The 21,873-nt window shown below is 43.2% G+C and overlaps 1 long non-coding RNA gene across 2 annotated transcripts in view; it reads left to right on the forward strand.

The window, feature by feature from the left end:
• Positions 1 to 2,827: 2,827 nt before the first annotated feature.
• LOC142053399 (uncharacterized) overlaps positions 2,828 to 21,873 on the forward strand; it is a 35,049-nt gene continuing 16,003 nt past the window's right edge. For both annotated transcript variants that reach the window (XR_012659206.1, XR_012659208.1), the window contains exons 1-2: positions 2,828 to 2,922; positions 18,766 to 18,893. This is a non-coding gene — a long non-coding RNA (uncharacterized LOC142053399). The remainder of the gene's footprint in view (positions 2,923 to 18,765; positions 18,894 to 21,873) is intronic.

The following is a 21,873-nucleotide window of genomic DNA, read 5'->3' on the forward strand; positions in this document are numbered from 1 at the left end:
CAAACTGACCGAAGAGAGTGTATCTGGCTATAGGCCGTAGTCCAGAGCTCTTTCTTGTTTATTTCTTAGCAAAGACTGGAATAGGGCTTTTTTTTTTTTTTCTGAAGACTTTGATACGCTCTATGGATGTGGTCTTTTATTCCAGAATGTGCTTTTAATGATGAAGTTCCAGCATGCCAAGTGTGAGGCTGGTGAGGATGCAACCTACATTACATAGTGTTGGAACTGGTTGAAAAGGATGATCACTTCTGTCCTTTTCTCCCTCTTCTTTTTGGGGTGAAGGGTTTGAAAGTCCTTTCTGGGAAGGGAGGGAAAAACTCTAAACCCAAAACACTTCCATTCCCTTGTGCTTCTGACATAGTGAAAACCACAACCCCTACAATAAATTTTTAGAAGGTGATTTCACAGGCATTCATTAAATCCCTTATTCTACCTAAGCTCAGCAGGCATCTTCTCCAAAAGACAGTTCTGACAGGAGTTGCATAAGGTGAGTACAGCTGTTTTTGCCCACACATCTGTGAAATCAACTCCTCCCATTTCCAGGATGTGTGAGGGAGATGTACTAAATACGGTTCTGCTTTTGAAAACAGAGTTTAAGGTCTATGGTATTTCTTGTGTGTTTTCCCAGGGCTCTCTTTAGAGGACTGATGTTAGAAGTTATGAAGAGGTTTAGATATAGTGAGAGTTAAATGGATAAAAGCATGAAGAGGTGTTATTTTTAAAGAGCTCATCTTCCACACTGGTAAAGAAGATTGTTTTTAGCAAAGGAGCAAAAGAAAAGGCCTAGTAGCAGTGGCAAGGGGCAAACCACTTTGACCTTGAATTTATATATCATCCTTATACCATGATTCAAGCAAGTAGGATAAATAACTCCATGCCCTTTGGACACAGACTGCTGTGCACAGTGGGTGCTTTCCAGCAATGAGATATTCTGTCCAATCTCCCCAGAGACACAGACTTTGGACAGAGCTCAAACCCTCTTACAAACACAGTCAAGACTCCTTCTTTGGTATTCAGCTATTTAGCTGACATCTGTACTAATTTATCTTTTTTAAAGTCTGTTCCGCTGGACTGCTGCCTACATCTGGAGTGTGGAAAGGAGTTACACAGGAGTGCTCTGAACAGATAGATAAGCAAGTGCAGTCACCAAAAGCAAAGCCCTTTTGACAACTTCAGCATTTCCAAGCACTGATTACTAGCAGTGGCAATCATTTCTAATGTACTCCCTGCCTGTAGCTATTGACGTGTTTGTTCTGATTCTCAGTCTTTGTTTAGGGCTGATTACTGTGATCACTTTTTCTGTTGTAGGTTTGCACATCAGCAGTTTAATTACAAAGACAGTTCTCTCTTAAATGTCAGCTTGCTATATTTTTGCTGTCCCTGTAGCCATTAACGCCTTTGTACTGATTCACCAGCACGGTTTTTACACAGGAGACCTTGCTACCAACCTTGACGTCAATATTATTTGTCCTGCTCATTTAAAACAGGAAAAAGAAAAAGAGCACCTGTTTTTCCTGCGATACAAAAATGTTTGTGTCATGTTTATGTAAGTACGTTTATAGTTGTGTGTGAAGAAGGTATATATTCATGAAAATGGGGGACATTTATTTTCATGAATGGCAGTATGTTGCTTAGTGATTCATCAGGTCATGTCACGTTGTCACTAAGCAACAAGATGTCATCTGACAACACTATGAATCTTTTTTTATGTGTTTACTGATTTCTTAGAAGTGAAACTATTTTTTGCCCTGACCACTAATAATTAACTGTGAAATTCTTTTTAATGTTTTTATTTTCACTGTTTCTGTGATTGTTATTTAGACTCTCCTCAGTTTGTCATCATTGTCCTCATCTCAGCTATCCCAGAAGGCAACACTTTCAGTTGCTCCAAGTGTGAATTACAGCTATGTGAAATTAAAAATACTGTCATTTTTATCATGTTAGGTTTTGTGCCCTTCTAGGTCTCATGACTTACACATCAACGCTAAGCAGTGACAGTCATTCACTGTTTCAATTCACTTATCAAATGACAAAGATATTTTTAGCTTGGGTCATGGTTTATTAGGTCAAAATAACTGTGCTTTCATATGACCCAGACTGGAAAGGAACTAATGACCCCAGTCAGTAGATGATGCAGGTAGCCAAACATGCTACTTCTGTGATCCAGTTGGTCCTTCTTCCAAGCCACTCCTTCTCAAAAGCTGGAAGGCATTTTTCTGAGATGAGCATTTTCCTCTTCATACTAGCAACAGGCCATGTACATTTTGGAGTGAATGGTCGACTCAGATGCTACTCAGTCTTTTTGGGTGTCCTCCACGCCATCAGCAGAAATGTCTTGTGACTCACAGGAGTGACTCCAATGTACAGCCATCCACTGACTTGAAACCTTTTGAAAACAGAGATCCCATAATATGGACAATTTGGTAAGAAAGCTAATATGGCTCTAACTTGCTCAGAAATTTCCAGTTGTCTGCCTCTGCCTGAGCGTCAGCACCACAGAAGTGCTGTTGCTCTGCAATGGAGGGAGACCTGTATGGGGACACCCACCTACCTTCCCCTCATAGCTTATGGGTTTTACAGGAGCCTCCTTTGCTTTGTGTCTTGTGTGGCAGGGAAAAGTCAAGAAACAGAAGTGAATGTTTCATGTCTGGGATATGCTTGGATCACTTGACCAGAAGACACTTGCTGATCTGAGCGTCAGCACCACAGAAGTGCTGTTGCTCTGCAATGGAGGGAGACCTGTATGGGGACACCCACCTACCTTCCCCTCATAGCTTATGGGTTTTACAGGAGCCCCCTTTGCTTTGTGTCTTGTGTGGCAGGGAAAAGTCAAGAAACAGAAGTGAATGTTTCATGTCTGGGATACGCTTGGATCACTTGACCAGAAGACACTTGCTGATCTTAACTGAGGCTAAGAATAAGGTAAATATTAATTCCAGGTGGTATGCTGATAAATTGTGCATAGAATAGGGGTGTACCTAAAAATAGAATTGCTGCCTTCCAGTTAAAAAAAATGATTAATAAAAGTTTTGAAGGGCAGGAGTAACCATTAACTTAGCTGGCACCCTCCCAGCCTTAGCTTGCACAGTTCCGGTATATGTAGTCTTGGCTCTGGTCAGGCTTTCTGAGCATTATTGGATTATAAATGTAATCTAAATCAGAAACAAATTAGGCAGTTCCTGCCTCCTTAAAAAGTAGAATCAGCTGTCCTAAAAGAAGAAAGAAAAATTAACTTGAAACCAGGACAATTTCTCTTTTCTTTCAAATGTGCAAACAATGATATTGCCCTCAAATGGTGCTGTCTGTATGAGTGATAGGCAATATATTTGTATTAGTAGCTGCCAACCTGATTTCATTGCTGTGGTCTATACTACTGATCATGCATACTCACATGTGCCGCTGTGTGAAGCTGACCAGGTAAAGTGACCGTACTGTGCCTTTGTCACATTTCCCCCACCTCCTTGTGGTTGAGTCCTTTGCTGCAGGCTGTGCAAATGAGAGAAGGGGGCAACTGCCCTGAGTGTAACTTGTGTTGCAGGGGGGCAAGGACCAGGCAGGGAGCACTATCAGATCTGATGGGTAGCAAACCCATCCTGCAGCCTCACTGATCCTGGTCTGAAAAGGTTAATAATTACAAGATGGTTGATGTCATACCTTGCAGGGGAATAGTGTCGTGAGTGCATCAAGCAGCATGATATGGCAGCACTTTCCACATGCTCCTAGAGCAGTCATTGCCTCCTGGTCCTCCCTCATCTCCTCCCCCCTCAGCCACGTTTCAGGAGAGCTTTTTAGGATTGGCTTCCTCAGTGCAGCACAAGCTAACAGCTTCTTGTGGCGAGGCATTTCTTTTTATGCATCCTCTCCCTGAAAAAACAGTATCAATACAAAATTGGGTGTTGTGTCTCATGTCTTTTACAAGGTCATGTTCACTGCACCATACCCCTCTGAAAAAAATCGGTAAATAAATGTATTGGGTACATAAGCCTTGCTGCACAGAGTGCTGTAAATCTGAGGCTACCTGTCTCAACCCACAGATCAGAGGGGAAATCTAGTGCAACAATGCTCAACTTGCCATAACCTCTTCTTCCTGCTTTCCCCCTTTGCTACTTTTAAAAAGATGAAAAGTGAAATCCTGACTCATTTTAAAACTAATTTTTTTAAATAGCTCCTTAGACAGGCTCTGTTGGGCTCCATTTACCAAAGCCCTGTATTGCATACTTATCCCTTCTCAATTTAGCCCACTGACTGAAGGCCTTCAAGGAAGTATAAACTGTTGTAATTTATATGCTGCAAACTGATGCAATTTATATGTGGTAGGAAGCTCTAAGTTGTTCCATCATGGATTCACTTCTACATTTATCTCCAGAGTTCAGAATATATATCTTGGGGGGGAGGTGAGTAATCCACACTTTGCTCTTTACACCTGTAATAGCTCAGAAAGGATTGGATTGGATGGGATTGGATTGGATTGGATGGGGTTGGGTGGTATTGAGAGTACACGGCTATCTTAAAATAGTAGGGTTTGTTCTGGAAAAGGAACGAGAATGTGGAAGCAGCCGTGTCAGCTGTGATCCAGTTCACTAGATGTCTGACTGATGGATGATGCTGCCAGGTCACAACCCACTAATACCTCACTCAGGAAGGAAGAAGAAAATGCTGGGTGCAATCCTGGTTCCTGAGGCTTGCTGTCTACTTTGGTAATATTAAATCAGTGTTAGGCCACAGGCTACAGCACCTGTAATGACCCAACCTGCTGGGCACAGTCGTTACCACCATTTTGGCCAGGGCCAACTTGCACTCTCTTAGATAGGCCTAAATTTAGTGTGGGCTGAGGATGGTTTCCAACAGGCTGCTTGTCTGACACCACCTCATTGCGGAGGCCCAGGGAGTTGTAGGGTGACTGTGGGCTGTCCCAGGGCCAAGGAAAAAGTCTCATGCACATTTAAGTTGCTGGAACAGATGCAGTTATGGTGTTGGGAGCACACCTGGTTTCTTGGAATAATTTGCAGGTTTGCTGTAACCACTAGTGTAATTAACATTGGTTGCAAACTCCTCTGCATTTTCTGGGTCTTACACACTGAAAATGGCTGTCACTATCCATCTTCCAAGAGGGACCAGAGCTTTGATGAGCTGACTGGGCCAGGTGCAACAACAGCCATTGTAAAAGGCAAGCAATCTGCCTAGCTTCTTCCTGGACTTGATGGGACAAGGTGTTTCTAGAACACTATCCAGCAATAGGTTTACACAAGGGGTTTTATTTCCTTTTGGACTGCTGTGCAGATTTTAATAAAATGTTCCTCCTGCAAACAGCTTTCTGGCCCGGGGTGCAAGTTTCTAGCATATATTAAAAAGAATACATCAGTGGAGTTTTATCACTTCTCCTGGTGTTTTGTACTGAAGAGCACTTAAAAACATTTGAGAGATAACAGCAGAAAAGAAAGAGATGGTCTATTTTTGTTCAGCAGCAGAAAGAGCTGCATGAATCCCTCTGTCTGTGCTTCAGCATGGACTGGTGCCTCTCTCCAAATTCACCCTGGACCAAAGCTTTCCATCTGTCCGGACAATTTCAAACCTGGAGGGAGGAGGATGAAATCAGGCAGATCAACAAAGAACCATTACTTGATGAATAAGGCAATAGTGGTTCCAATGTTTAAATTGTTTTAGCTGTCACCAATTCATCAACTAGACGTGTTGGTCAGCCACCAACTGCTATGTGCTGCCTATGGGCACTTTTTGCCCAGGTGCAAAAGCAGCTCCCTCTGGGATTGCTAATTTGCAAAAGGTTTTCTGTGAAATATATCACTGTGAACAACACAGTGGTCTAACTTTCTTGTCTTATTTTTGTGAGCTCAGAACCCTCTTACATCTTTAGTGTCACAGCGTTTGCTTGTGGTTATTCCTTATCCTGGAGGAGCAAGCCAGTCAGACTGAAATCCCAAAGCTCTCTGTCCTGTACACAAATCTTTATTAATGCTAAATTGCCTCTCAGATGTATCACCTTACTGTTTGCAGTTGCTAGGAAGTACATTTTCATTTCATTGCTAAGAAGAACAAATAGTTAATGGAGATTAATTGGATGAGACAGAAGCAATTAATTTAAACGTCCAAGAATTTAGAAGTCTGTTAGAGCAAGGATATTGGTTGTAGCTGATAACATTTTGTAAAGCTGTCATTAGGATAAGACAAAATTATACAAATTCAAAAATATATTCTTGGATCAACAGGTAATTTTTTTTAATCCATACACAACTGTAAAAAAACTTTTTGATATAACGACTCAGAAGGTTTGTCTTCTCATTTCTTTTGTATGTGTAGACAACTATCCACAACCACATGGACCATAACCCTTAGTTGGATTTGCAGTTTGTGTCAAACCCAGAGCTGCTTTTTCTGCAGCTTCGAGCTTCCTAGGCTGTGCCCAGAAAGATGCCATGGGTGGAAAGGTCTTAAAGCCTGGGAAGGCTCTGTCTCCACACCTTGCCTTTCATAAGGAATGTGGTGGGGGAATAGTACTGAGACATGGTCATGCTTTGTGTCCTTCCCTACCCACCAAACCTGCTCATGAGGAAAGCCAGTGCTTCGGTCTGGGAGGGACCAGCGCTGCCCATAATGCCTCTCCCTCCACCACTGTCTTTTCCTAAAAGAGAGGCTTGAGCACAGAAGCACTGTGGTGATACTTTTGCTTCTCCATTGATCCTGGTGGGTCTGAGGGGCAAGATGGGCCCTGCCAGTATGGCCCCATCATGAGGTGTATATGAAAGCCAGTTAATCTCCCCAATCAGCTTGGTTGTGAGTCTGAGGTTAGGAAAACCTCCTCCTGCAAGATACTGTATTCTTGTGGCAGCGCCTTCTTGGAGTGAGGAGGAAGGCATGCACCACTGACTCTTGTCCCTCTGTTGATCTTTTGAGTGTCCTGGTGAAATGAAACTGCATCAGTAACAAGCAAAATTAATCTCTTTAACCTGTGTCTTTGCTTTGTGGAGTTAACTGGTACATATTATATTGGAAACCAGAGCATCTCAGTGACAGGAAGAGGGATAAAATCAGTCTCACTGATGGTAGCTTAGTTTGGGGTAGCTGGTACATTTGTTGCACCCAGGTGTCTATGCACTCCCAGTTCACAGATGTCTGACTGCTCAGAAATCAGGTCCAGAGCTCCTCAGTTTGGCATTTTAAGAGAAATCAGGACTGATTTTGGATGTCTTAGTGCATAAATTTGAATCCTGAGAATCTGTTTCAGAAGAAACTCAGAACTTCATGTAAGTGGAGCCAATAATTTTGTCAGCCTTTCCAAGCCGAGCTGTACTTGCTTGGCACTCAGAGCACATCCCGTAGACCACTGTAGTAGAAGAAAGATACATAAAGAAATATGGATCAGGGTAAAATGCAGAAATTTGAAAGAGGTCAATGGTAGGGAGTGGTGGTGAAGTGCTGCTGGGGTAACCACATGTGTCTAGAGAGGAATCATTCATCTGGGGCTGAATTTAAAACTTAGAATCATAGAATGGTTTGGGTTGGAAGGTACCTTTAAAGGTCATCTAGTCCAACCCCCCTGCAGTGAACAGGGACATCTTCAACTGGATCAGGTTGCTAAGAGCCCCATCCAACCTGGCCTTGAATGTTTCTAGGGATGGGGCATCTACCACCTCTCTGGGCAACCTGTGCCAGTGTTTCACCACCCTCATTGTGAAAAATTTCTTCCTTATATCTAGTCTAAATCTACCCTCTTTTAGTTTAAAACCATTAACCCTTGTCCTCTCACAACAGGCCCTGCTAAAGAGTTTGTCCCCATCTTTCTAATAAGTCACCTTTAAGTACTGAAAGGCTGCAGTAAGATCTCCCACAGCCTTCTCTTCCTCAGGCTGATTAACCCCAACTCTCTCAGCCTTTTGTCATAGGAGAGGTGTTTCATCCCTCTGATCATTTTTGTGGCCTCCTCTGGACCTGCTCTAACAGGTCCATGTCTTTCCTGTGCTGAGAGCTCTAGAGCTGGACTCAGCACTGCAGGTGGGGTCCCACCAGAGCAGCGTAGATGGGCAGAACCACCTCCCTTGACCTGCTGGCCGTGCTGCTTTTGATGCAGCCCAGGATATGGTTGGCCCTCTGGGATGCGAGTGCACATTGTTGGCCCGTGCCCAGCTTCTCATCCACCAGTACCCCCAAGTCCATCTCTGCAGGGCTGCTCTCAATCCCTTCATGCACCAGCTTGTACTGATACTGGAGGTTGCCCTGACCCAGGTGCAGGACCCTGCCCTTGGCCTTGTTGAACCTCATGAGGTTCAGACAGGCTCACTTCCTGGGCTTGTCCAGGTCCCTCTGGATGCCACCCCATCCCTCAGGTGTGTCAACAGCACCACTCAGCTTAGTGTTGTCTGCAAACTTGCTGAGGGTGCACTTGATCCCACTGTCTATGTCATTGATGAAGATATTAAACAGTACTGGTCCCAGTATGGACCCCTGAGGGACACCACTTGCCACTGATCTCCATCTGGACACTGAGCCATTGACCACTACCCTCTGGATGCAACCACCCAGCCAGTTCCTCATCCACTGAACAGTCCACCCATCAAATCCATATCTCTCCAAATTAGAGAGAAGGATGTTGTGGGGTACCATGTCAAAGGCCTTACAGAAGTCCAGATAGATGACATCTGTAGCTCTTCCCTTGTCCTCTGATGTAGTCACTCCATCAGACCAGGCCACTTTGTTGGTCAGGCAGGACTGGTCCTTGGTGAAGCCATGCTGCCTGTCTCAAATCATCTTCTTGTCCTCCATGTGCCTTAGCATAGTTTGTAGGAGGATCTGTTCCATGATCTTCCCAGGCACAGAGTTGAGGCTGACAGGTTGGTAGTTCCCAGGGTCCTCCTTTCTACAGTTTTTAAAAATGGGTGCAATGTTTCTTTTTTTCCAGTCTTCGGGGACTTCAGCTGATGCCATGACTTTTCCAATATCGTGGAGAGTGGCTTGGCAACTACATCAGCCAATTACCTCAGGACTCTGGGATGCATCTCGTCAGGTCCCATAGACTTATGTATGTTCAGGTTCCTCACATGGTCATGAACCTGATCTTCTCTTACCGTGGGAGGGACCTTGGTCCCCCAGTCACCGTCTTACGGTCCATCCATTCAAGAGGTGTGAGAAGAGAGGGTGCCAGTGAAGACTGAGGCAAAGAAGTTGCTGAGTACCTCAGTCTTCTCCTTGTTCGTAGTTACCAGTTTGCTGGTCATGTGCATCGGTGCAGTGCACTTTCTTTGACCTTCCTTTTATGGTTGACATACCTGTAGAAGCCTCTTATTAGTCTTTACACCCTTGCCAAAATAAGCTCCAGCCATGCCTTGGCCTTCCTGACCCCATCCCGACACAACTGGGCAGCATCCCTATGCTCTTCCTAGGATACCTGTCACTGCTTCCACTGCCTGTGCATTTCCTTCTCGCCCTTCAGTTTGACCAGCAGGTCTCAACTCATCCATGCTGTTTTCTTGCCTTCCTTTCCTGATTTCTCACACCTGGGGACTGAGAGCTCTTGCACTCTGTGGAAAGCATCCTTAAATCTCTGCCAGCTCGTGTCCCTCTGGTCCCTTGTCCCTGAGGGGAGTTTCCCAGGAGGTCTTATTGACTAACTTCTTGAAGAGCTGGAGTTTTGCTTTCCTAAAATTCAGGGTCCTGACTTCACTCTTCACCTGACCCACACCTCTCAGGACTGCAAACTCCACCAGTGCATGATCACTGCAGCCCAGACTGCCTCCAATCACCAATTAGTTCACTTGCGTTTGTGACCAACAGGTCCAGTATCGCATCCCCTCTGGTAGAGCTGTCTATTACCCGGCCTAAGAAGTTATCCTCAATGCATTCCAGGAGGCAATTCCAGGATTGCCTATAGCTTGCTGTGATAGTCTTCCAGCAAATATCAGGGTGGTTTAAGTCCCCCAGCAGGACAAGAGCCTGTGAACATGATGCCTCCTGTAGCTGGAGTAAGAAGGCTTCATCAATAGGCTCCCCTTGATTAAGAGGCCTGCAGTAGACACCAGCCACAAGGTCCCCTTTGTTGCCTTGGTCTCTGGATCTTATCCATAAGCTTTCAACCTGCTCATGGCTATTCTTCAGAGACATGTCTTCACACTCTATCCATTTCTTGATGTAGAGGGCAACCCTTCTGCCCCTTGTTCCTCACCTGCCCCTTCTGAACAGCTTGTAGCCATTGATAGCCAATCAATGCTTGGGTTTAAGCAGAGGTTTTTGTCTGTACCACAAAATAGCTGACAAATACTGCCTAGCTAAGAGTTGGAGTAATAGGAAATTTCTAAGCTAAAAGTCCGAGCACTGGCGAACCTCCATGGACATCTTCCTTGATGCATATCTGGCCCTTGCTAGTACTGGTACAGCAAATGGCCTATTGCTGTGCCTCCCCCTCAACCCAAAGAAAATGAATTGGGACTGGAATTAAATTCATGTCTTAAATGAACCAGTGGAAAAACTAAATGAGCCCAAGCATGGAGCTGGAGAAGGCAGTTTAGCCCTTCAAGCATAGCTCATGTTTCAAGATAATTGTCAAGGTCTGGCAGTAATTCATCCCTCCAGTATTGGATGCAGAAGCCCTCAGTTGCTGGGTCTGACAGTTTGACAAAATGTTGATGTGATGTCAAAGCACAAGGTAGATTCCCCTCCCAACTGCATGACTCTGTTGATAGGAATGATTTGCTCTCTGTCACCTTTGAATGCTCATTTTTCACCTTATTGTATGAATATTTAGTTCTTTTAGTACTGAGAGTGTACAAAATTGATACGAAACAGCAGGGAAGGAAGTCTCTTCAGCAGCTTGCATCTCCCACACATGGTCAGAAACTGCTTCCTGTGCTGTACTGGGAGCTGTGAATCCCCTTTGCTGCATCATGGAAGCAGGAATTGCGGGTTTACAGTTCTTCTCTCCCTTGGCCTCAATTTCAGATGGAACCGGTCTGTTCTTAGGTTGTGTGGAGCTAATCGATGTCTAGGGCGATGCCATGTGTAGGCTGTTTAGTCCTAGGGGGCAATAGGAGAAAAAGCCTGTTGTGTATTAAGAAACTTTGACCTTCCAGATTTTTTAACATATATTCAAATATTTTTTGCAAATGCATGTATATGATTTTAAAAGTAAGTAAATGAATTTGCCAAACTCCAAAGTATATTTTAATTTGTTACCTAAAAGGAAGTACTTAATGTAATATGTGGTATTTTTACATTTTTTTCACAAGTAGAAGCCATTATATATTTTCTGTTGAAAAGCAGAGAAAAAGTAATGCAAAACCCCAAAATTTCAGCATGCTGCATGCTTTATAAGCAATGCAATATTGCAATGCAAACCATGCCCTCCACAGCAAGCATCCACACATCTCTTTTAAAGAAAGGGACATTGTTTTCTGTTGGGTTTTATGAACAGTGCAGGAAGGGCACATATTCACTGATTTCCTGGGCCTACCTTCATATTCAGATTATTTACTCCCTTAAGATTTGGTTGAGGTTACAGATCTCTTCAAATGTCTAACTGCTTTCCCAGAATTTAGCCCTCAGTGTGGCTGGAAGTGTCAGTGCAGTAATGTAGCCTGAAGAATTTCTTGCCCATCTCCTTGCAAGTTAAGTTTGGCAGCATACACCAAGAACAGCCTCGGCATTCTTGTCCTGGGCATTACTGATTTCAGTCCTAGCTTTAAACCAGAACTGAAATACTGTAGGAATATAAAAAGTTAGTAAGGCGTTTTTTCTCCCTGAAGGATGAAGAGATGTTGTCTCCCAGTTTGAGCACACACAGCCCGGTAGTCTCATCCGTGGTCTGAAGTAGGGCTGGGGTAGTTAGGAGACTCCTGTGTTCGTTGAAAAGCCCTCTGAACACTTCAAGCTACACCATGGTAAAGTGTGTGGTCAACCTCATACTGCTTTCCATAGGCCAACAAAGAAATTGCAAACTTCCTAAATTGCTGAGAAAGGATGGGCTTGCAGCAATGGTGGTGCGCGCTGGTATGGCAGCTTTGAGGTTTCTCCTCTTTTAATAGGGGCATCACGTAAAACCACAGGTAATTGCCTATGTAATTTACCATTGGTTATTAATTTCTATAAATTTCATTGGCTTTAGTAGCTCACATGCAAACTAGGAACCCAGGGGTCTGTGCTGGGTCCACTCCTGCTTAATATATTCATTGATGACCTGGATGATGGGATAGAGCATAATGTCAGCAAGTTTGCTGATGATACAAAGCTGGGAGGAGTGGCTGATACACCAGAAGGCTGTGCTGCCATCCAGCGAGACCTACACAGGCTGGAGAGCTGGGCTGAGGGGAACCTCATGAAATTCAACAAGGGCAAGTGCAAGGTCCTGCACCTGGGGAGGAACAACCCCAGGCACCAGTACAGGCTGGGGGCTGACCTGCTGGAAAGCAGCTCTGTTGAGAAGGACCTGGGAGTGCTGGTGGGCAACAAGCTGACCCTGAGCCAGCAGTGTGCCCTTGTGGCCAAGAAGGCCAACGGTATCCTGGGCTACATTCAAAGGATTGTGGCCAGCAGATTGAGAGAGGTTATCCTCCCCCTCTACTCTGCCCTAGTGAGACCACATTTGGAGTACTGTGTCCAGTTTTGGGCCCCCCAGTTTAAGAAGGGTGCAGAGCTGCTTGAGCAAGTCCAGCGGAGAGTTACCAAGATGCTCAGGGGGCTGCAGCATCTCCCTTATGAGGAAAGGCTGAGACATCTGGGTTCGTTCAACCTGGAGAAGAGAAGACTGAGGGGGGATATCATCAATACCTTATAAATATCTAAAGGGTGGGTGTCAGGATGATGGGACTGAGGTCTTTTCAATGGTGCCCAATGACAGGACAAGGGAAAATGGGCACAAGTTGAAACACAGGAAGTTCCAGCTGAACATGAGAAAAAACTTTTTTCCTGTGAGGGTGCCAGAGCAGTGGCACAGGCTGCCCAGGGAGGTTGTGGAGTCTCCTTCCCTGGAGACATTCAAAACCTGCCTGGGCACAGTCCTGTGCCCCCTGCTCTATCTAGGTGTCCCTGCTCAAGCAGGGTGTTGGACAAGATGATCTCCAGAGGTCCCTTCCAACTCCTACCATTCTCTGATTCTGTGATTCTGTGAAAATAGTACTACTTTTCTCCTGTCTAGGTCTATTTTACTGATTTAAATTGAAATCCTTCAGAGCTGGGACCATCTTTGCTATTTGTGTACATGGACTGTCATAAAGGGCTTATGGTCTCAGCTGGGGTGCAGAGACATTGCTGCACCACAAATATTTACCAGTTATTTACAATAATTATTCCTTCATGGAGACACACTGAAACATGGCAAAAACTATTCAGGGAAAGAAAAGCTTGCTATCAGTTGGCTGAATTGTTTGTACTGGCCTGTGTAACAGTGCAAAGGGGAATTATTTTGCTTTACAGGATTGTTCTTGTAACTAAGGAAACTTCAGAGCAGCTGCTGACTTATTGTTAATTTGTTTGCTAGTTAAACTTTCTGGAAGCAACAAGGAAAATAAATTTGGGGAAACTAGAAGATCAAACTGGACACATTAATTATTTCTCTCTCTTTTCTTTATAACTGAGCTACCTTGCATGTCTCAGCAAATTATTGTTGAAACATCTGAAGTACTAATATAAAAATCTTTAACTGAAAATGTATCTCCTAAGAATTTAAGCTTTTCAGCTGTGGGCTCAGACCTCCAAGATTTTCATACATATTGCTCAGGCCTAGTGCACTGGGACATACAATCTTCTGCAGTGGATGATGCAAGTAATTAATTATTATAAAAATTACCTACTTGTCCCCTCCCTGCTAAGCTTGGTAAAGCACCAAAGCGGATACTTCCTTGCCCCAAAGAACTTTATTTTCATTAGCATGAAATACGTGGGGAGAAAGAGATGCCAAATCTAAGCAGAGCAATGATGATAATTTCTTAAGAGAATCCTCACAGTTTGTCTCCATTCTTTAATATTTTTCAGTTTTTGTTTATTCTTTACTCCTGGATTATCTTAAAGGTTGTGAGTGAGACTTATGAAATTGTACCAGCTTTCCCTCAGTAGGCCTAAGGGATACAATATCAAAAATACCATGTTTCTGAAAGATTTGGGAGAACTGAGAAAGTCTGAGAAGAGCAGAGACCTAGAGATGTAGTTTTTGTCCCCTGTAAAGAAAAACGCTGGAACAAGAGAGAAAACCTCAGCATGTAGCTTTTGGGAAATTTATCATTAAGACATTTTGGCTAGTCCTAAGAAAATGTCTTTTTACAGTGGCGGTGATCAAACACTAGTACAGGCTGCCCAGAGAGGTGGTGGGATGTCTGCCCTTGGAGGTATTCAAACCTCAGCTATCCACAGCCCTGAGGCGTCTTCTCTCCCTTTGAAGATCACCCTGGCTCAAGCAGGGTTTGGGAAAGGGACCTCTGGGTCCTTTCCAGTCACAACTCTTCTGTAATGCTGTGATTTGTAGCCTGCAAAATGTTTTACTCTGAGACAGAAAAATGTTTTTGGACTCAGTATTTAACCAGCTTGTCTTAATGGCCAAGTGAGCATATCTTCCCTGGGAAAATACCTGATGCCAAAGGTGAGATTTGAGAGTATTCAGTTTTAACTTAAGGCCCCCAGATTTAGGTGTCCACAGCAGTGTCTGCGTATAGCCTTGCTATCACCAGTCATCACAAATGGTAACAGAAGAGGTCTAGAAATACAGGTCAAATGTGGGTTTTACTTGAAAGTGTTTAAAGTTTGCTGGGGTTAAGTTCTACAGTAACATGCTCCTCAATCTGGTAGAGATGTCAAAAAAGCTGTTGTGTGGAAGATTAAGCCAGTTAAACTGGAAATAAGGAACATATTTTTAACAGGAATGATGATTACCCCTTGGAGTCTATTCACCATGTCTTATATCCTCAGCTCAAAACTGGGCTGTTTTAGGAAAGAAATACATCAAACTTTAAATAAATCATAGAATCATAGGATCATTAAGGTTGGAAAAGACCCTTAAGATCATCAAGTCCAACTGCTAACCTATCACTGCCAAGTCCACCACTGAACCATATCCTCAAGCACCACGTCTACCCTTCTTTTAAATGCCTCCAGGGATGGAGACTCAACCACTTCCCTGGACAGCCTGTTCCAATGTTGACAACCCTTTTGGTGAAGAAGTTTTTTCTAATGTCCAACTGAAACTTCCCCTGGCGCAGCTTGAGGCCATTTCCTCTTGTCCTATCGCTTGTTACTAGGGAGAAGAGTCTGACTCCCACCTCGCTACAACCTCCTTTCAGGTAGTTGTAGAGAGCGATAAGGTCTCCCCTCAGCCTCTTCTTCTCCGGACTAAACAACCCCAGCTCCCTCAGCCACTCCTCGTAAGACTTGTTCTCTAGACCCTTCACCAACTTTGTTGCCCTTCTCTGGACACGCTCCAGCACCTCAGTGTCTTTCTTGTAGTGAAGGGCCCAAAACTGCACACAGGATTCGAGGTGTGGCCTCAGCAGTGCCGAGTACAGGGGCACAATCGCCTCCCTGCTCCTGCTGGCCACACTACTCCTGATACATGCCAGGATGCCATTGGCCTTGTTCACCTGAGCACACTGCTGGCTCATGTTCAGGCAGCTGTCAACCAGCACCCCGAGGTCCTTTTCCTCCAGGCAGCTTTCCAGCCAATCCTCCCCAAGCCTGTAGCACTGCATGGGGTTGTTGTGACCCAAGCGCAGGACCCAGCACTTAGCCTTGTTGAATCTCATACCGTTGGCTCCAGCCCAATGATCCAGCCTGTCCAGGTCCCTCTGTAGGGCCTTCCTGCCCTCCAGCAGGTCGACACTTCCACCCAGCTTGGTGTCATCTGCAAACTTACTGAGGGTGTACTCAATCCCCTCATCCAGATCATCAATGAAGATATTGAACAGGACCATCCCCTGCACTGAGCCCTGGGGAACACCACTCGTGACTGGCTGCCAACTGGATTTGACTCCATTCACCACCACTCTCTGGGCTAATCAACGCTGACACTTGAGCTCAGAGGAGAGTCTCACACTTCCCTTTAGTCTGAAGTTCTACATTCCTAAGAATGAAAACATTACTCTTGTCTCATACAAACAGAAGCATTAGGATTTTGCAGCCAGCTCCAGCTCCTGTGTTGATGTGAGCTACTTTTAGCCAAACTACATCGGTTAAAGACCTCCACTAGAAGAAGATGAACTAAATGAAATGGTCCTCTACCTGCTCCACCTTGATGCAATTTGTCTCCTGTCTGGCAAAAAAGGCTGTGACACATTTAAGCCTGGTGGGAAATTTCATTCCAGTAGACAAATTGCTGTATGCAGTTATGTCTTGTCTGTTTTACCAATGAAAAGGTATCTTGGATGTGGTGATTTGAAAGGTAAAAACATGGAGATTTCTTCCTAAGAAAGCACAATTATCTGATCTGGTAAATTATCTTAACATCTTGGGTAAGATGCTCAAACTTGTGACCAGAATATCCTTGCCTACCATGTTCCCCTAAAACACAGATTACAAACTCTTTAGAGCAGGGACCGTCCTTCTCGGTGTTGGGCCCACTTGTGGAATGGTGCTATCATAAATAATAATCACACCAGATGCAAATTCATTGAATTCAAATGGTCAGATGGCCTCGACTACATGATATTTAGTCCCGTATTCTGACTCTGTCAGCAGCCAAAACCTAGACTCATGTGAAGGTTTGAATTTTGTAATATGCCCCACACACGAAGGCATAAATCCTGTAAGTTTAACTTTTAAGTCTGTAAGTTAAACTTGTGGCAAAGTCTCTTTTTAGTCTCAGTAATTTTGTAGGTGCCTTATGCCCTATAGCATGATAACTCCTACCCCTTTAAAAAAATCTGCCTAATGTAGGTATGGGTATTCCCATTAGTTCAATACACCTCTAACCTTATTATATTTTAAAAATCTAATAAATTATTTCCTTCCTTAACAACTTATGCTGACAAATTCAAATTTCCCTGTTTATTTATGATAAAGTATTTCTTATATTTCTTATATCAATATAAATGTTATGTCTTCCAATGATACTAGAATGCCCCTTAATTTTGATCTTGGAGGCAGTCCTGCTTTCCCTTCTCTTTTCCCTTTTTATTTCTATCTCTTTTTTTTTGCATTGGATATCTGCCAATATTCTATCAAAAGGTAGGATTTAGGCATGACAGACATTTTCAGTAAAGTTCAGTGCTGTGCAACCCCAGAGGCGAATCTGATTTAATCCTTCCTGTCTCATGTAGGTATGGATATTTATAATACCCAGCTCTCACAGGATGCTTTTTATCAGCAGACCTTGAAGCACTTTACAAACAATTTTTTGTCATCTCCTCTGTTTCTGTTTCATAGAAACTGAAATGCAGAGAAGTGAAGTGACAGAGTTTTCTAGGGGCAGATGTGGGATTAGAGCCTGCACTCCCTCAAAACCTCTGCCCCAAGCTGCCCACCTGACTTTTCTGCCTCCTGCCTTCTCTGAGCAATACCATATATATTGCAGGACCTTTCAGTCCAGTCATTATCAACTCATTATTTCCATTTTTTAAAATGAGCGGAGCACAATTGCCCATTGCAGATCAGTACTGGTTCCTAAATAATGTCCCTCTGCAAAATGGGTAATACTGCTATTGTGTCGAAAGGATATTTTTCTCTGAAACCAAAAGCTCTATTTGGGTGAGCTGGACAAATCCTGTTGAAAAGCAGCTCCTGGCACAAATCTCAACGCTCTGATCTAAAGCATCTGGTAGCTCATAACTATGGGAAATATCCCGATATAATTCCAGCTATGTAGGGGTATGGCAAGTTAACGAGACCAGTGAAGGTGAGAAGGGTTACTTTTAAGGGACAGAGCATAAGGTTTGGACTCAGACCATGCCTGGCTTTCTTTCCAGTTCTGCTTTTAACTTGTAGTGTAAATGTGAACCAGCCTTTTAACCTTCCTATAACTGTATTTTCACATTGAAGAAATGTAAATAATATTTCCAAAGTTTTAAGAAGCTTTTTGAAATCCTTTGCTTGTAAGGCATCAGAGTTCAGTAATTGTATTTGCTGTTTGGTTGTGTTTTTCCACAATGATCCATAGAGAAGAAGTGGGTAATGCAAGGCAGTTAATTCTCATAAATATGTAGTTTATAAATATCTAGAACCAAATAATAAAAAAAGATTCAGTTTTATTGAAGACCTTAGGAAAAATGGAACATGCTCCTGGTTTATATCTGGTGTACTTAGTTTAAAAAAAATGTGGTGGTTTAATTTGTGTGTATGAAGGATGCCTGACATTTTCTGTTCATTTTAAACTGTAGGATATAAAAGAACGATATTTCTCTTTCTGCTGTTTTTGAGACTTCATTTTCCCAACTTTAGATGTGATGACCAAGGAAACACTGAAGCTATTTGCTAGAACCATTTTGTTCAGCTGCTTTTATGAAAATCCTATCACAATTCACAGTTTTGTCTATTATGGAAATATCATTAAAGTCTGTAAGCTTTAAAAAGCATCTGTACTTAAGAAGAAAAAGAAAGACCATATAATAACAAATACAACAACAAAGCACAAAATGGAAATGGTAGAGGTACATTACATACTTTTTGCAGTAATGTACCATAGAGTTATGGCTTAATTTCCTAAGGATGAGCTGAAGTTCAACATTTTGAAGATAACTTACCATTTTCTGTTATTTTTTCAAAGTAAAATCTTAAAAAAGTTCCCTGCAGGCTTACCAAAGATTGACTTGAAGACTTGATATCTATAAAATTCCTTTTGCATTGTAGTCAGTGAACCAGGACAAGACTGAGAAAAACAAGTCCAAGACCTGTACATGAAGTGTGTACAAAGTGTGTTTAGCTTCAGTGACTACTGGGACTCTGAACCACTGTCATCCCATTAATTGTTAACTTGGGTAAGTACATTTCAGGCTATTTCAAAAATCTAAAAATTGAAATGCTTATAGTGTCATCTTGGACCTGCCCTAAATATTAAAATTCATAGGTGTTGTGTAGGGATGTGTAGTAGGATCCTTCAGGATAGTTCAAGCCATGACTGAAGGACTGTCTGGTTTGCTTTGGAGGCTGTGCACTTCAAGATCACTTTGAAAGTCCCTTGGCTGAAAGCAACGTTTGCGTTGTAGAGTGCGTGGTGCCACATACAGACAGTCTGTTCCCAGTGCCATCACTGCAAGCTTTGCACTGATTTGGATGGACATAGGACTGGGGTCCTCAATATGCTCATACAATACTTTGAGGAACAAATATTTTTGAATCAGTGCTTTGTGGGCGCTCTTTACTTCTATGAAATATACAAGTGCATTTGATTGTTATTTGCATGAACTAAAAGTGAAAGTTGAGGTATTCTTTAAGACTCTGTCTTGTTTTCTCTCCTGGAAAGCTGGGTCTGGGGTGATAGCCCGTATCACTGTGCCCAAGCCTCTGGGACAAACATCTAACATATGGAAGGAGATGCTAATATATGTCCAGGGATATTGTCTTGGAAGCAGGAAACAGCTTTCAGTGGTGGAAAAGCATATAATCCTGCTCTGAACCATTTCAACATAAAACTTTCCATACTTGAACTATATTGAAATTATGTATGCAGTAATTTTTACAGCATGTACACTACAAAGAGAATGACAGATTCATCTTCTGATACCTTATAAAACACTAAGAAATGCATAAAGGCATAATAATGTGAAAAAATAACATTTCAGATTATATATACAGGGTGTCAGGATGCAGCATATTCTGGCTGGTCCCCTCCTGTGTTAAAATCTGGAGTTTAGCCACTTTAGACACAAGAAATTATGGTTTAGAAACTGTACAGCAGTTAATTTTTCTTGGTCCATCTAGAATACCTAGGGAGCTTCTTCATATGTGGATGAACCCCTTATGTCTCTTTACCATTGCTTGGTCCCCATCTATAAGCTTCTTTAAAGAAAACTTTTCTTGTAATCAGTAATGGAATAGTTAATAATTATTGCATGTTATTTGTTATGTAAGTTTTTCCTTTGGTTTTTGTATTTTGGTGTAGCAAATATTGTTCTGCTCGGAGGTACAATGTGACTGTGAATATTTTTTTTTTCATTTCTAACATTATTAGTATTGATTTACTAATCGTATACTGACTTTGGTCAAGTGATTTACTACCATGGTGATTCTTGTTCCTTCTTGTTAGGAAATGCATTTCTTTTTTAATTCAATGTTTGAAAAAGAATTCTGATTGAAACCAGTAAGGTAAAAAAGAAATATATATGGTAGTGAAAAATATTTAAAAAGACAAGTGTTTGAAACAAAGCAATGGAGGAACAATATGAATATACCACAGAAGTCCAATTTTTAAAACTTTTAACTGTATCTTAGCATGAAGACTCAATAATCTTCAGTGTTTACTAGTGAAATTGTTTCCCTGGTAAGGTAGAGGAGCAAATACGTGGAATAATTCTGTTGGCAGCCCAGTTGGCCTGCCTTAGGTAGTCAGTTTTTTAAATTACTACACAACAACTCTCTAAATTACAAAAAAAAAAAAAAAAAAAGAAAAAGAAAAGCCTCAAGAGGTCAGGGTATATCATCTTCACGCTTGAAAATGGCCAGAGCTGACTGTTAGAGGCAAAACCCACAAGACTGACAACTTTGCAGCAGCCTGCACAGGTTGTGTCTTGACAGATTGTGCTTTGAGGCTTGAGATTGTCCTAAGGATGATTTATCCTTAGCATCATCATGGATGCTTATTTTCCCATCAGTATGTAATAATCTTAATTACACAGAATCATGGAATCACAGAATGGTAAGGGTTGGAAGGGACCTCTGGAGATCATCTTGTCCAACACCCCTGCTTGAGCAGGCACACCTAGAGCAGGGGCCACAAGACTGCCTCCAGGTGGGTTTTGAATGTCTCCAGGGAAGGAGAATCCACAGCCTCTCTGAGCGGCCTGGGGTTGCAGGACCTTACACTTGCTCTTGCTGAATTTGGCTGATGTGCAGAAGGCTGTGCTGCCGTCCAACAAGACCTGGACAGGCTGGAGAGCTGGGCTGAGGGGAACCTCATGAAATTCAACAAGGGCAAGTGCAAGGTCCTGCACCTGGGGAGGAACAACCCCAGGCACCAGTACAGGCTGGGGGCTGACCTGATGGAAAGCAGTTCTGCTGAGAAGGACCTGGGAGTGCTGGTGGGCAACAAGCTGACCCTGAGCCAGCGCTGTGCCCTTGTGGCCAAGAAGGCCAACGGTATCCTGGGCTGCATTCAAAGGAGTGTGGCCAGCAGATTGAGAGAGGTTATCCTCCCCCTCTACTCTGCCCTAGTGAGACCACATTTGGAGTACTGTGTCCAGTTTTGGGCCCCCCAGTTTAAGAAGGGTGCAGAACTGCTTGAGCAAGTCCAGTGGAGAGTTACCAAGATGATCAGGGGGCTGCAGCATCTCCCTTATGAGGAAAGGCTGAGACATCTGGGTTTGTTCAACCTGGAGAAGAGAAGACTGAGGGGGGATTTCATCAATACCATATAAATATCTAAAGGGGGGGTGTCAGGACGATGGGACTGGGGTCTTTTCAGTGGTGCCCAATGACAGGACAAGGGAAAATGGGCACAAGTTGAAACACAGGAAGTTCCAGCTGAACATGAGAAAAAACTTTTTTCCTGTGAGGGTGCCAGAGCAGTGGCACAGGCTGCCCAGGGAGGTTGTGGAGTCTCCTTCCCTGGAGACATTCAAAACCTGCCTGGATTTGTTCCTGTGCCACCTGCTCAAGGTGTGCCTGCTCAAGCAGGGTGTTGGACAAGATGATCTCCAGAGGTCCCTTCCAACTCCTACCATTCTGTGATTATGTGTTTCTGTGTAATTTCATGAGATTCCCCTTGACCCAGCTCTCCTGCCTGTGCAGGTCTCGTTGGAT

Source organism: Phalacrocorax aristotelis, chromosome 1, assembly GCF_949628215.1.
Source record: "Phalacrocorax aristotelis chromosome 1, bGulAri2.1, whole genome shotgun sequence".
NCBI classification, from domain to species: domain Eukaryota; kingdom Metazoa; phylum Chordata; class Aves; order Suliformes; family Phalacrocoracidae; genus Phalacrocorax; species Phalacrocorax aristotelis.